This window comes from Ambystoma mexicanum, chromosome 9 (genome assembly GCF_040938575.1).
Source record: "Ambystoma mexicanum isolate Mex_15411 chromosome 9, UKY_AmexF1_1, whole genome shotgun sequence".
NCBI lineage: Eukaryota > Metazoa > Chordata > Amphibia > Caudata > Ambystomatidae > Ambystoma > Ambystoma mexicanum.
The window spans coordinates 913,193,613-913,208,372 of record NC_090931.1 but is presented as its reverse complement, the minus strand read 5'-3'; the positions used below and the strand labels follow the sequence as shown (position 1 = coordinate 913,208,372).

The following is a 14,760-nucleotide window of genomic DNA, read 5'->3' as shown; positions in this document are numbered from 1 at the left end:
TGGCCGCGCAGACGAGCACGGCGCACCCCCTGCACTGTGGGCGGACTCAGGGTTAGAGATACGGGAAAGAGAAAGAACTATCTGGGGAGTCTGGACATATGCGGGCAATCGCTGGCTGACTCCGCCAACCATAGGGAGGAGACCCAGTGGAGCATGTGAAGCCCAAACTGCGCCAGGCAGATCACTGAGGCTCAAGAACCCTGGGACACCAACAAGGCAGGAAGGCCAAGCTACCATTGGGCTATCAGGCAGGTGGCAAAAGTAAATGCTAGGGGCACATGGTCGTAGCACAGTTGTAGGGAAGTGCCACCAAGCTAACAGGCGGGAAACACTGCATTGGGCCCAACCAGTACTGCGAACTAACCCACGCATTGATCTGCAACACAATAATGGATGTTCAGGATGTGCTCTGGCAGACAAAAAAAAAAAAAAAAAAAAAAAAAAAAAAAAAAAAGCAGCGGTTGTAGGGCGCGGGAACGCCACCCTGTGGGAAGAGAAGAAGAAATTGAGAGTGGGATCAAGGTCCCATCATCAGTGCTGGGGTCCTGCAGCTGTAAAATAAAGGGATGCTAAGGCAGCGATGCTGCGGCGGACCCCTCCCCCCTTTCAGGCAACCAGATAGCAGAGTGGGGACCACAACTGAGGTGGTGGTGACGTTCAAATCTTCCAACTGGTGGCTGCAGTAGGCTGAGAGCAGGGCCACGAGACACAGGGCTGGAATAGTGCGCGGTGCCTGTAGGAGGCAACTCTGAACTCGGCTGCAGCACGCACAGAGGCACGGTAGCACAGCGACTGGCAAGCACACTACTGACATACAGGCAACCACCACCCAGAGTGGTCCGACAGGAGTGTCCCCAGCAAAAGGACTCTTCTGCGGCAGCCAAACCGCGAGAGCAGACACAGCCAGCTCGCCGATCGAGCCCAGCACAAGAGGCCCCAAATGAGAACGACAAATATAAGCAGGTGCTAGATGCGATAGCGGCGCTACGATCATTTATAGATACCAAAATAGGGCAGGTCAAAGAGGATAGATACCAAAATAGGGGAGGTCAAAGAGGACATGCTTTTAATGAGACCAGATATGCGCAACTTGATGGAGCGGGTGAAGGTCACTGAGACGGGGCAAGCAGAGACAACGGAAATACTGAGAGATCTGTAATCCAGGGTGCAAGATCTGGAAAGGAAGAATCACGTCCTTGAGGCGAGAGCTGAAGACGCTGAAGGCGTGCTAGACGCAATAATGTGTGCCTACTGTGAATTCCGGAAGAAATGGAAGGACCCAACCCCACACATTTTGTGGAGACGCTACTGCAACAAGAAGTCGGCACGGGCCGGCTGTCGCAAGTATTTGAGGTGGAGAGGGCCCACAGAACACTTCATAAAAGACCCCCGGCGGGATCATACCCCGACCCAATGATAGCTAAGATACTGAATTTCCAGGACCGCGAAGTCATACTGCAATACTCACGAGAAGGAGGAGAGATAAAAAGAGACAATGCCAGAATCACAATATATCCGGATTATACGCCAGCCGTGCAAAGGGCAAGGAACTAATTTGTCCCAATCAAAGCCAGACTACGTCAACTAAATATCAAATACATTCTGATGTACCCGTCCAGACTCAAGATACTATCCAAGGGAAGGCCTGTTTTTCTGGAGACTCCAGCGGCGGCCACCATGTGGCTAGAGCACAATAATCTGGACAAGGGAGAAGAAGCTGTAATTTAGCCCGACACTGCGCATGGGAGGAAAAGGAGAAGGGTTGGCATTTATGACAGACTGGCTGGGAGACAGAGATGTCTGCTGTTAAAACTACTGAACATTCTGCTACCAAATTGAATAGGTTGAACTGGACGGGGGCACGGCTGGCCCGAGTTCACAGACACACCCCGCGAAAGGACAGGTGTCGGCCTGTTGCCGATACCAAGCAGCCTGCGCACAATGGCCCGGATGGGCAAAGACAGCGCAGGGGTGCCCGAGCATTGCTTGAGCGGAGCAACTGCTGGGCGCAGTTGGTTAAGTTGATTCTACAGTTGTTTACAGAACGAGGCGGCTGCCAAATGCGGCAGGCTAAGTTCGACCTGTTGTTGTTTGAAAGTTTATAAAGTCTTCATAATAACTGACATGAAAGGGAATGGGAGGCTGCATGGGAAAGTATGGCCAGTACTTAAAATGAAGGGGATATAAAGACCTGGGGAGATCGAGTGAATAGTGTGCAGACAGAGTCCACAACACACAAGAATGGTGGCTGATATAAGAATACTGACATGGAATGTTAGAGGAATGGGCACCTACATGTGCAGGAATCTAACCAAATCCTTCATGAGAAGAAAACGGGTCTCAATTGCACTATTGCAGGAGTCTCAACTCACAGCTGACAAGAACAAAATAAATCGAAGGTTACTGGGGGGGGGGGCAAAACTTTGGAGCATCATACTCCAAATATGCACATGGTGTATATATATGGATTGACGAAAAGGTACCGTTCTGCCTATTGTAACGAGAAGCTGATGCAGAGGGTAAATATCTGATACTTAGGGGTAACATTGAACAAGTAGAGTTTTGCATAGTTAATACTTATCGCCCAAACCACGGAACCCAGGCGTACCAAAAAATGCTGAGCAGGACATTGGCTCCCTTCCGTGACTGTTTCTTTATCTGGGGGGGCGGATTTTAAGTGTGTTCGGAACCCCACTCCAGACAGGTCTGACCCACAAATAGTGGGGGATGGGAGGACCCAATCAGCCCTGGACAGGGTAATAGAGCACCTAGACCTGGCTGACATGTGGAGGGAACTACACCCAGAAGCCAGGGAATTCTCCTACTACTCATGGCCCCATGGGTTGTACACCAGAAACGACTACTTACTGATAGATAAGTCACAACTCCCCCAAGTAGAATCGGCAGAATACCTAGGTAGATCAATATCGGATCATTCACCGCTGGTTATAGACGGGAGGAAACGGGGCCCCAGGCCACCAATACCGGTGTGGCGTATGCCAACGGATGCACTAACAGACTGTGCCTTTAAAGAAGGTCTTCGGGGTAGGCTGGTGGAGTACGTTGAGAATAACGTGGGCAGTGTGGGGAGTGGGAGTACAGTCTGGGAAGCATTGAAGGTGGTGGTGAGTGGAAGCCATTGCTAGTGCGGGGGGCATCAGAAGGGCGCTGAAGAAGAAACTGGAAGTGGGGGGAGAAAAGATAAGACAGATGGAGGGTAGTGCCAAACGAACCAAGGAAGAAGAACTAGAGCTCTCCACAAATAGAGATAGCTGTCAAAATGCCTGGTCCAGACTAGCAGAGTTTGATTACAGCACTACGACTATTATAACACACGCGGAGGGCGACAAGCCGAGTAGGCTGCTTTCGTGACTGTGCAAGAGGGAGAATCCGAGACACCTGCTCACCTGAAATTAAAGATAAAACGGGAGAGACGCACACCTCCCAACCACTGATTATTGACACCTTGAGGAAATGTTATACTCAATTGTACAGCCACGACACACTAATACCTCCAGGTGATATACAAGACACGCTTGAGGAAATAGGCCTACCCACGCTGAACAACGAGCAGCGCAAAATGCTAGAAGGGGAACTAACGGCAGAGGACATAAGCTAGGCAATTAAATCTCTATTCACTAGTAAATCTCCGGGGAGCGATTGGCTACCCCCTGAATACTACAAAGAGTACAGTGCAGAACTAACAACAGTCTTACGTGAGGTATTTAAGGAAGCATATAACAATGAAGTGCTACCAGGGAGCATGAGGGAGACATTAGTGATCCCAATACCTAAACCTAACAAACCCATAGTAGAGTGCAAGTCGTACAGACCACTGGCAATGCTAAACTATGACGCTAAAATACTGACCACAATACTGACCACAATACTGGCCAAGCGCCTATCAAAGGTCATAGGGTCGATAGTACATGGAGACCAAACTAGTTTTATACCAGACCGAAGCACGTCTATAAATTTGAGATGGCTACAGCACCTTATGGCGCAGACAACCGGATTGCAGGAACAATATGCGATTGTATCGCTGGACGCCATAAAAGCGTTTGATTCTATTTACTAGGAATGGCCGATAGCAGTCCTGAGAGCGTTTGGGATGGGTGAGCAATTTATTGGTTGGATCAAGCTACTCTTAGAAGCACCAGTGGCCAGGTTTAAAACGGGAAGAATGGTATCAGCAGCATGGGACATCAAGAGGGGCACCAGGCAGGGTTGTCCATTGTCGCCAATGCTTTATGTACTGGGACTGGAACCAATAGCAGTGTACCTGAGGAAACAATTCTTTGATGCGGGAGTCAGACTGGGGTGTGGGGGGGTATACCACATTGTATCACTATATGCAGATGATGTGTTACTATACCCGAGGGACCCACAACTAAATGTACCGGTAATGCTTAACATACTGGAGAATTTTGCATGGGTGTCTGGGATCTCCTTCAGCAAAGGGAAGTCCTCCGTATTTCCCCTAGCGGGTTTACTGGGGAGACCAAGGGAAGACCTTCCGGAAGTTGGGATCGGGTGGCAATTAAACACGTTTAGGTACCTAAGGGTAAATGTCTGGCACACCCTGGAATTAATGCCCGCAGGTAACACTGTGTGGGTGGTACAGGGGTTGAGGAAGTCTATGAAATTTTGGTCTAAACTCCCACTGTCAGTGATGGGTTGGGTTGCTACTACAAAGATGATAATCCTCCCAAGATTCCTGTACTTCTTCCATAATGTTCACTTTTACATCCCAGCTTCCTTCTTTCGCTTACTGGAAAAGCTGCTAAAGGAGCTACTATGGGGCACCACCAGACACAGATTGTCCCGGTCTATGCTGATGCTGCCATATGAGGCCAGAGGGTTGCAGTTGCCAGACAGAGAGGTATTACCTGGCTGCGCAGCTCAGCTTTGTGGACAAGTGGCTCGCAGACGAGGCTAACTCGGAACAAAGCGGATAAAGCGAGAGGTGGAGCGCTCGCACCTAAAGGAAATACTATGGATCCCGTTGGAATGCATAGGGATTGTCCCAATGATTACAAAATTGAGTAGGAAAGTCTGGAGCAGGGCCCTGAAACTAGTAGGACAAGTACACTGCTACTCCCCTGAGACAACGATGGCAGTTGATGTCTGCAACACCAAGGCAGACCTGGGGTTGTAAGGCACTGGGAAAGGCATGGCATATATACCTGGGGAGATATGTACGAGGAAGGAATTTTCAGGGAATTTGAATCCTTGGGTGAGAGAGAAGGGTTGCTTAACTGGCAGTTCCTATGGTACCAGAGGGTTAGGGGAATAGCTAAGAAAAGATGGGGAAAAATGGCCTGGAGAATCTGAGGCAGAACCGGTTTTAGATCTCCTTCATAACCTGGGAGATGGTTGGAAACTAGTGTCCAGAATTTACAGTCCTGGGATCCAGCATGATGGAGAAGGAATGGTAGAGGGTTTTAAAGTACCCCCGAGAGTTGTCCAGAAATGCGCGATTCAGGTTGATCCAACTAAAACGTGCTATATAGGACCTACATGACCTCAAGCAGAATAGAAACTTCACAGAAGCTCATGCCCACTATGTCCTTGGTGTAGGTCAGGGGGAGTGGCGATGATGCACATGCTTTGGGGGTGCCTGAAGGCACAGAGCTTTTGGGTCAAAATAGAACAGGCCTGCAGAAGTGCGGGGGTGACACACTATGAATGGACCCCGAAAGAGTGCCTGCTCGGAACCTACGCAAGAATAGGCAAGGCCAGGCAGGTGGGATCTTGGGCTGCCATTAGTATTGATGGCCATTAGATCGGCCCCCGCTAAATCAACATATCTCAGTCCTCATGAAATTCTGACACAAGAGAAAGATGGTGTTAACACAACATTTACTGTACAGGACGCATGAGCAAACACTTGTGAATGCCTCCACAATTCATGAATATGTGGAAGAGTTGAGGAAGCACTTAAAACGTGCATTTGTGCAGCAGAATCTAGAGAGGGCTGCTGATAGTGCAAAGACATATTCTGATAGGAAGACATCTATAAGAATACAAGGTAGGTGATCAGGTCTACAAGTACCATTTTGGGAAGAATAAACATTAAAAACTCTAAGTTTCTAGCAGCACGGCAAGGGCCATTTGAAATCATAGACATGGTCTCCCCTGTAGTGTTCAAAATAGTCAAAAAGGAAGGTGAAGTGACAACGGAGCAGTTTGTCCAAGTGAATCTGATTAAGCCTTGCCACCCGAAGCATAACGTGAGAAGGCTTGAACAGGTTGAGGCTTGTTAAGGGGAAATGGGGAGTACAGAGTAAAGGTTGAAATGACAGGGGAATCAAGGTGTACATATGTGCCTTTTAGTGAGATTGATGGGAAATGTTAAAGGTTTCTGATAAAAAGATATGTTCTATAAAATGCATGTTGCTGGGATTGTTTTGGTTATATGTTTTGAATTGTGTAATGATACATTTATTTTCAGGTGTTCTGATGTGACAGACCAGTATCCATGGAGCCACCATAATGGCAATCCAATTTTATTTTCAGGCCTTGCAGCAGAAGAGGGATAGAAATATGTTTTATGCAAGGTACTTAATCTGTTTTTTTTTCAGTTTACTTTAGATGACTAATTCCTTGCCCCAGCAGGGCCGAATCCTTGGAGCGCTGGACCATTGGAGGATGCCACGGGATCGGAGGCCCCAGGAAAGCCCCTGGACCGAGAGCAGGGGGTGAAGATAAGGAGCCTGAGATGCCAAAAAGATGACGCCTGTGGGGGAGATTCCATGGAGTGCCGGACTGAAGGAGTTCTGCTGATGACTGCGTTGTTGCAGTGGTTACGCAAAGACTAATGGACAGGACATTCTGGAGACGTGGTCCTGTATATTCTGGGTACCAGGAACTAAAAACACATAATCTTCACTTTGTTTCTATTAATCTTCACTTTTGTTTCATTTATTGCTTATGGAGCATGTTGCCGTGCTGTGCTCAACCAAAGGGGAGACCGGACTGTTGACAAAAGATTTTTTTTTTAAATGTTTTTCATCTCTTTCTCCCATACATACGTACTATTTATTGATGTATTGAAACATCATTGCTGTGCCGTTATTTGTCCCATAGAATATGTACATAAGTGATGAGCTTGTGGTTTAGGGTATACAGTTTATCTTGATCCATGGACACTTTCCATTTATTTATGGACACTTATGTATGGACACTTCAATGGAGAATACACATGTATAGTTTTTTAAAATTGTTTTTAATTCTTATTTTTCATGATTATTTATGGGAGGGGAAGGTGGAGAATATTGAATTTTCAGGAGAAACTCATTCCCTATCGATCCGGATATAGAATTCTTATTGAACCACAAAAAGGTGCAAACCGTCAGGATGAATTGAAAGAAAGATAATATCACTGTGGGTAGCCTGGGTTTGATGGAAGGAAACACATTCAACTCGGGACCTGGGTTAAAAGATGTATGGTGATTCTGGCAATTCCAATTGTTTTAATGGGGGGATGGCTAGTTCTCACCATGTTGGTTCTAATTCTGACAAAAATGGGGAAGGAGAGATGCCCTGTGGTGCACGCATTCTGAGGTGGTTTTTGTTTCTCCTGCAGTGATATCTCAGGCGATCACAGCATGAGAAAACGGAGGGAGATGTAGTGGAGGTCAGTTGGGGCAGTAAAGTGAATGCTCTAGTGGCACTGTGTATGAAAGACAGCAAATGGAAATGCACATTATGCACGCTAAATTTATCCATTTTATGGTGAATGGGCCATCTGTCCAGTTTGCACCGAGTACATATGTTAACATGAATTAATCAACTAACACTTTCCCATCAAATAACTCTACCCGGTAAGTAATGTACCCTTTAACAAAGCAGTGCAAAATGGTCCAGATGACAGATTGTTTTTCAGTGGAAGTTTAAATGTGCAAGCACAATGCATGGGCTGTGGTTTCATTTAGAAGGCACACAGCGCTCCCAGCAGAGGTTGCGCAGACAAAAGAACACGAGGCTCTGGCAAGTGCCGCTGGGCACAATCCAGCCCAAACGCTGGAAGAAGGCCTTGCACGGTTTGTCTTGTTGGCTGCTCCGGAGGCTGCAGCAGGGTGCTAGGGGTGGCCATACACCTGATGCACATTACCAGTCAGGTGCTTTGAAAGGGGACAACAGCAGTGATTGAAGCCCTGAAGTGGATAGCAATGCTCTACTGTAACAGGGGCTGGTCGGCGTAAAGACACTGAGACACGCATGCGAGGAAGGAGACATTAGGGGGCCAAGAGCCAGCAATGGAATGCTGCCCTGCCTTCAGCAAATCGCAACAGGCAATGATCGGAACATCATATCTGTAGCAGAGGGGGCCATGTCAGCAGGAGAGCAGCCTGGACAGTACGTGCTCATGTGGCAGAATTGAGCCACATGGCGAAGGAAAGCAGTAAAGGCGTCTTCAAGTCAACATTCTTTCTTGAACGCACAGAGTGGGACCCTTAAGTGTGCGGCCGACCAGTAGCATGTCTGCGCATACAGAGCAGCACCAGGGGAATCAAGAGTTCAACCTAGGTGGAACAGTCATGTCGTCCAAGTCGCAGAAAAGTAAAGCAAGGCAACCCACATTGGACACCTTTGCAAAGTCTATAAATCCGGCAGGGAATGACGGCTCAGGTACCTCGTCTCCACAAGAGGAGTCAACATACACTAAGGGAGATCAACAGGTACTGGAAGCCATTGCAGCGCTAAAGATTGCACTGGAGTCCAAAAGGGATGCTATTAGCCTGGATGTAAACCTCGGTTTACGGCAAGATGTCTGGTCACTAGCAGAACGTACAGGGGCACTTGAGAAAGAGGTTGTGACGCATGCCATTGATCTGAACGATACCTCCAGGGAAGGCAAAAATCCTACAACAGCAAGTGCATAATCTAGAAGGAAGAGTGGAGGATGCAGAATGACGAGCTAGGCATAATAACGTATGCATAAATTGGACTTCCAGAAGGAGAAGAAGGCACAAATCCCACCAACTTTATTGAAAACATGTTGCTTCAAGAGGTGGCCCCAGGCAACCTCACTCAAGGCTTTACGGTTTAAAGGGCACATAGATCCCTGTCTAGGAGACCGCCACCAAGGGCTCCTCCGCGACCAATAATAGCTCGTATTTTGAATTATAAAGACAGGGAAAAGATCCTGGAATACTTCCGGAAGGGTGGCACGAGACAAAGGGCATCTGCAAATATTATGGCATAGTCGGATTACACTCTACAGGTGCAACATCAAAGAATGAACTTTACGTCAGTTAAGAAAAGACTACGAGACAGGAACATCAAGTATATGCTACTGTACCCGGCAAGGATGAAAGTGATATACAAAGGCAGAAGTATCTTCTTCAACAATGGTGATGAGGCAAATAAATGGAATAAATGGATGGACACTGAAAACGTACCGACCGACACAGAGGATAACACGGACTGAGGAGCACAATCGGGATTGCACGAGATGCAGCCGGCTGAAGATACCAGATAACAATGAGAAGCATCCTTGTATTGACACACTCAGGTGTTATGATGTTTAGCACAGGAGTTTACAGTGAGACCCATTGGGGAGCACGCTGTGGGGAGAAGTCCTGCACCTTTGTGTGGATTGTCCACGGATACAGTTTTTGGAGTATCCACCTGCCACACTCCTAGCAGTATATACACCAGGGCAGCAGTAAGAAGCAGTAATGCCTGAGCATATGGTATTGAGCTGGGCAACTGTTGGGGTGGAGAGGGGGGGTGGAGTTGGGGTTGTTAATGGGGAGTTAGCTTATAGTACCACACTCACGATGCATAATATGCAGACTGGACTGTCAAGACAAACCAGATCACTAATCTGGGATCAGGACCTTAAAATAGTTTCATGGAATGTTAAGGGGCCTAACAGTTTTATTGAACCAAATAGGGTTATGCAATTTTAAGGCGCCAAAAAGTAGATATAACACTCCAAGAAACGCATTTAACGGTAGACAGATAAGCAACTTTAGCAAGAAAATGGAGGGGGTGGACCTTGGGCTCGACATACTCTGCATTTGCGATAGGAGTTTGGATCTGGGTGGCGCCGTCAATCCCGCTCAAAGTTCTGAAGACCTATAAAGATGCAGAGGGCAGAATGGTTATAGTACAGGGTATTGTGGAAAGGAGGGAGCTTTGTATTGTTAACACGTATGCACCTAACCAGGTAACGGCTGACTACTTTAGGTCACTGTACCCGCAACTGGCCAGATACAACGAAAGCACATTGATATTGGGGCGGCAAACTTAATTGTACTCTAAACCCAAAATTGGATGGATCAGATGATAAGTTGGCGCACCCTACCCCGGCGGCCAAAGCTTTGAACACAATACTACGAGCATTCACATTGTCGGATGTGTGGTGAGCCTTGCACCCACAAACCAAGGGATATTCACACTTTACCGCCCCAAAAGCTTTAATATATCTTTACTTGGGAGGAAAGACTGGGTGAGTTTACGAAGGCGGAATATAAAGCATGAGTATTGTCAGATCACGCTCCCCCATTAGTTGCATGGCAGCATTACCCCAATCCCCCAAGGGCACGCACCCTTACTAGGAAACATAGAAGTGAATCTCTCAGAGATGTGATATTTAGGAAACGCTTGAGAGAGGGGGGGTCAAAGACTACTTCAGAAATAATATGGGAAGTGTCAGTTCGGCTGGAACACTGTGGGAGGCATTTAAAGTGGTGATTAGAGGGACAGCAATAGCTACAGCCAAGGGAACGCAAGCTACTATAGAGAGTTTTGGATAGAACGGAAGCCAGGCTGGAAGCCTTGAGCAGAGCGGAAGCAGCAACCACTGAGCAGGACCACGAGGAAGCCTGACTGCAGCAGGAATGTTTGGATCACTGGGTTAGACTAGGTAATTTGAATTACAGTAAGTACATAGAAAAGCAACATGCAGAGGGAGATAAACTGGGACGTCTGTTAGCCTGGCTTTATAAGAGTGAGATTAAGAGGGTTACGATACGAGCAGTTAAGGGAAGTAATGGTGAAGACTACAAGACCCAAGAAGGGTTCAATAAATGCTTTTATGATTACTATAAGGAGGTATATGCAGAAACGTCGACAACGCAACAAGCAGAGACAGATGTAGCAGTGGAGGAGATGGGGCTCCCCAAACTAGAGGCAGAGGCAGTAGGCAGGCTGGAGGCACCCATAATGGCAGAGGAACTGGAATCAACCATACGTGGGTTGCCGACGGGCAAAGCCCCGGGAGAGGATGGGTTACCCAGTGAATTCTACAAAGTATTCATGACAGAAGTGATGCCCTCATTGCTAGAAATGCTAAATGAGGCGCCGGAGAATGGAATACTGCCAGCATTGCTAAGGGAATCCATAATTGTTCCACTGCTGAAGCTCAACAAGCCGGAGGAAGACCTTGGTTCTTATAAGCCCCTATCGCCGCTTAATCAAGATGGGAAGATACTTACAGCCTTATTAGCCAATAGACTCAAGCCGGAAATATCTAAACTAATCCACCCAGACCAATCAGGATATGTCCCAAATACAAATATTACATGTAACATCAGGAGGTTGCACCAAATCATAGACTACACTCAGGTTAGAACACAACAATATGCTGTGGCTTCACTTGATGCAGATAAAGCATTAAATTCGGTCAGATGGCCATGGCTGCTAGCAGCTTTGAAATGGGACCAACATAGATAAAGTGGGCGCGGCTCCCATAGGGTAGCCCGATTGCTAGGGTTAAGACCGGTGGGTGCATTTCAGATCAATGGCAATTAAGTAAAGGTACCATGCAGGGTTGTCAATGGTCTCCTATGCTATTTATACTAGCCTTGGAGCCGCTCACGATATATCTTTGCAAGGAATATCCAGACGCTGGCACAACTATACGTGGCAATACTCATTTCCTTTCCCTGTATGCCGATAATATGCTCCTATACTTACAACATCCCAAAACTAATCTCCAGTATAGTCTACAGGTGTTGGAGCAGTATGCGGCCCTATCTGGTATCACGATTAATGTTCATAAGTCAGGATTGTTCCCCTTGGCAGGGTACAAGGGGAAAAGCCTAGACACGTCGCCATTACTGCCGATCAAATGGGAGGCAGTTACATTTAGATATCTGGGGGTAGATATCTTCCATGACCCCAGGACAGAACACCTACAAAACACAGTGAAAGCGGTGGATAAAATAGAGCAATCCATGGTTTTCTGTGCAAAGCTGCCTCTATCGCCGATGGGAAGAGTGGCGCTGTTGAAGATGGTGGTGCTGCCGAGGCTCCTCCACTTTTTCACCAATGTGCCATACAATATACCTAGAAGCTTCTTCAAGAGGTTAGACACTGCCTCATTATGACCCAGGCGGTAAGTTACCGCCTGGGCCGTGACTTTACCACCATGGCGTAAACTACGTTTATGCCATATGGCCCTTGCTAAATTGCAAAAGCCGTATGCCCCGTTTGGAATTGGTGCCCCACACTTTGAGGCTTACTTTATGGCGTGCCAACTACAATTTGTGGTGAAGTGGTTGTCTGATGAGCAGTCCCAAGACACCCTATTATTACAGCCACAGTGTACCTCATTCTTCTTGAAAGAGATGATGTGAACCGTTAGGCCACGTACCCCGGACCCTCCGTTACTCCTGAAAGTGGGCAAAGAGGCACGGCGTAGAGCTAGTCGCTTTCTGGATATAGACTTGCCATATCGCCCCCTCCACCCCCCCCGCCCCCCCAAGTACCACTGGTGTCGCTAAAAGGTGAAGATGCACAACTCTGATTGAAAGTGAGGAAATATTGGGAACCAAGGGGTGTGAAGACAGTGGGTGACCTTTTGCGGGAAGGTAAACTAATGGATTTCAACACACTCGCCTTTGAAACAGGAATACATGCAGGACAGTACATCACACATGCGGTACTACTTCAAAGGGTGCAGAGTAGATGGCCTGTCACTGATGGGATATTACAGGAGGATGAGAAGTTGTCTTTAAGTCCAATGTATCACCAACGCTGCTCGTCTGTGGAAACAAACGAGTGTCAGCAGATGTGAACTAGGCCAAAATAAAAACTTGTCAGATGCTAAACCCCTCATGGCTCACCTCCATAATCTGCTACAGTCACCGCGGAAAGACAACATTGCGGTGCTGGACGCCATGAAATGCAGCAACGTGATTACATCACGCCGTTATGACGGCCGTGATGTCACAAAGGTAAAGAAAGTCCTACGAACGGTGCAAGTTGCGTAAAAAGAGGTTATGTAAATATTGTAAAGCAACTCTACCTAATATATGTAGGCTAGTGCATAAAGTAATGAATATGTCATAAAAAAGGTCTAGAACTGGAAAGAGTCTATCTATCTTGGAAATCTTGTCTAGACCTCAGGTCTGCGACGTACAGACCGTAGTATATAATAACAGATGGGTAATGTAAAAAAATGATGGGAAAGTATTAAATAATATCCATCCAAGTGAAAATGATAATATATTACGTGCTATGCACACCAGTTCAAAATGGTCAACATGAATGCTCAGAGTCATCATAATGGCATGACCAGAAAACATTATGTAATGTCACAATAAGGTAGAAAATTATGTTCAAAGTGGTGGATATGGAATACAAATGCCCTAGAACTTGCAGAAAAGGGGACTCTCTAGAGCAGAGGGAACAAGTATAGGGACATCCCTGTGTATTAAACTCCATAGAATTTGTGAGTAGTTAAAATAGAGGAGAAACATAACATAGTAAGATGGGGGACAACACCCCCAAACGACATATAAAAAAACAGCCTTGCCGACAAAGGATAAACTCATTCCCCAATGTTTCGATGTCGGTGTTAGTGTGAACCACATCTGCTAAATGGCTGTCTCCAAAGAGTGCACATTCTGGTCTATGCTGTGTCTATAACATGCAGGCAGTTCTACAAAATAAATCCTCAATGACCAAGAATCATTTTAGTTTCCACAGTGTCACAGACAAGGTCAATAAAATTGGTTTAAGACATCAGTAATGTAACCCATCCGGGGGTTTAGAGCACTAATATAAATACTGCCTCAGAGGAGTGCACAATCTAGCCCCTATACATTGCAAAGTGCAGAACTTTCAAGGCGTAGGAAATAGGGTCAGAAAGAAGAATCCCTCATACCTACGGATGGACCCATCAATGGAATGCACCTAAGTAAAAGTCTTCATTCAACCCTAAGGGAGCCCCTTCACCCCAGTGAAGTTCTCTCTGCGCTAGTCTCTTACCCATGCCACCCCCTCTGGGAAGAGGGTGTACTACTTCTAAGATAACCCATCTTAGTTGAGCATTGTTGCGCTGGTTATCCCGAAAGTGTCTAAAAATTGGTGATTTTTCATTAGCGGTTCTGATGTTGGATTTATGTTCCGTCCAACGTTCTTTAGCTTTTCTTTTTGTCTGCCCAATGTAATATTTCCCACAGGGACTAGTGAGTGCATAAATTATATTCTTACTGTCGCAGGTGGCGAAGTCTCTGAGTTTGATCTTTCTACCTGAGTTAGGGTGTCGAATATTATCTCCCTTAATAACACTCGAACAGTGCTGGCAATTTAAGCATGGATATGTCCCAGTTTTTGCTTTTGCAGGATCTTTGCATAGACTTTTTTAGGGGGTTCAGCTTTGACTACAGTGTCCTTCAATTTCCTACCTTTCCTGTAATCCATCATCAGTTGTTCGGGGAATAGTCGGTTAAGTTTAGGGTCAAGGCTAATTAAATTCCAATTATTTTTTTTATAATCTTTGCTATTTGATGGCTTTGT

General features: G+C 46.6%; 1 protein-coding gene across 3 annotated transcripts in view; it reads right to left on the bottom strand.

Moving 5' to 3' along the window:
* Nucleotides 1-14,760, bottom strand: part of CERKL (CERK like autophagy regulator) — a 1,041,140-nt gene that overhangs the window by 1,015,518 nt on the left and 10,862 nt on the right. The window lies entirely within an intron of this gene.